The 1310-nt window shown below is 61.4% G+C and overlaps 1 protein-coding gene across 8 annotated transcripts in view; it reads left to right on the top strand.

The window, feature by feature from the left end:
• LOC113216131 (calcium-dependent secretion activator) overlaps window positions 1-1310 on the top strand; it is a 54328-nt gene that overhangs the window by 6055 nt on the left and 46963 nt on the right. The window lies entirely within an intron of this gene.

Genomic DNA, 1310 nt, shown 5'->3' with positions numbered 1-1310 from the left:
GGCGGGGTGGGTGTCGCGGTGCCGCCGCCTTCATCATAAAAATTATGTCTTCGAGTTTTAAGTTTCGCGCGGTGCTGTTTTCCTCCCCGCAATGCCATTTGCAGGCGGACAACAAATTAGAAACGCGACGACGGAAAGTGCCGCGCTCGCCCACGCAAGAGACAAAAAGAAAGGAAAACAAATTCGTGGAAGGGATGTGTGTCAAGGTCGACTCCTCACTTGCACGGCCCGGCCAGGCCAGATCGAAAGCGAGAGTGAGACAGGGCGAGCGAGCGATCAAGAGCGAGCGAGGGAGCGCGCGATCAAGGGTGGGTGAGATGGAGCGAGCAAGTGAGCGCAAACTAGGGAAGGAGGAGGAGGAGGAGGTCGATGAGAGTGCGAGATAGAGCCCGGACCTCGGGTCCTTCCTTACCTAAACAAAAGCACCCCCAAGGCTCGCCTTACACTCGCTGGCCTAAGGCCAACGAGCAGACCCTGGTCGATATGGCCGAGGCTGGAGGGGGCAGGAGGGGGAGGAGGAGGAGGAGGAGGAGGGGTGGGGACCTTCAAAAGGCTGGCCTCTGCAGCAGAGGAGAGAAGAAATTAAGAGATTTGCGATAAGTGCGACGCGGGGCGTAGCGGGAGAGTGGTTAAGCTCCACCCCTCTCTCCCGCGCGCCGCCCTCACCCCCTTTGACCCTTGCTCCCCTTGCTCACCCTCGGGGGGCGACGTGGTCTGGCACCCCCAGGCCGCCGCGGAGCATGTTGACGAGCAGGGGGTGGTGTGGTGTGCCCCGTCACGGTCTGTGCCTCTGCCGGCGGCCGGGCCGGGCCGCCCCTCGCCTTGGTGCCAGTGCGGAATGACTCATCGGTAGTAGGCATTGATGATGGAGGCCAACCCTTCCCCATGGGAACACTGTTTGACGATTGCCTGGACCCTTCCTCCTTCCTCCCCCCCCCCCTGAGGACCTCGGCTTCGTGTGACGGTGGCGTCCTCCTGAGATGACCAGCACACACACAAGGCACACACAAAAACACACACACAGACACACAGGTGAGCTTGGGCCTGGCGCCACCTTCTGTGTTTACCTGACACCGTGAGTGTGTGTGTGTGTGCGTGTGTGTGCGCGTGCGCGCGCTGGCTGGTGACAATGCTGGGGGTACAGTCAGAAGTAGGCCACGCCAGCACGCCGGAGGCCCTCTCCCCTTCCCACTGCCTCTACCCTCTCTTCCTCTCTCTCCCCCTAACTCCCCCCCCCTCTCTCTCTCTCTCTCTCTCTCTCTTTCCTCCCTCCTCTCTCTTCTTTCCTCCCTCCACCCTGTTCTCCGAGG

The sequence above is a fragment of the Frankliniella occidentalis genome, unplaced genomic scaffold (genome assembly GCF_000697945.3).
Source record: "Frankliniella occidentalis isolate FOCC.00 unplaced genomic scaffold, Focc_3.1 Scaffold23, whole genome shotgun sequence".
NCBI classification, from domain to species: Eukaryota; Metazoa; Arthropoda; class Insecta; order Thysanoptera; family Thripidae; genus Frankliniella; species Frankliniella occidentalis.
Note: the sequence above shows the minus strand (reverse complement) of the source record. Positions and strands in the feature narration are given on the sequence as shown.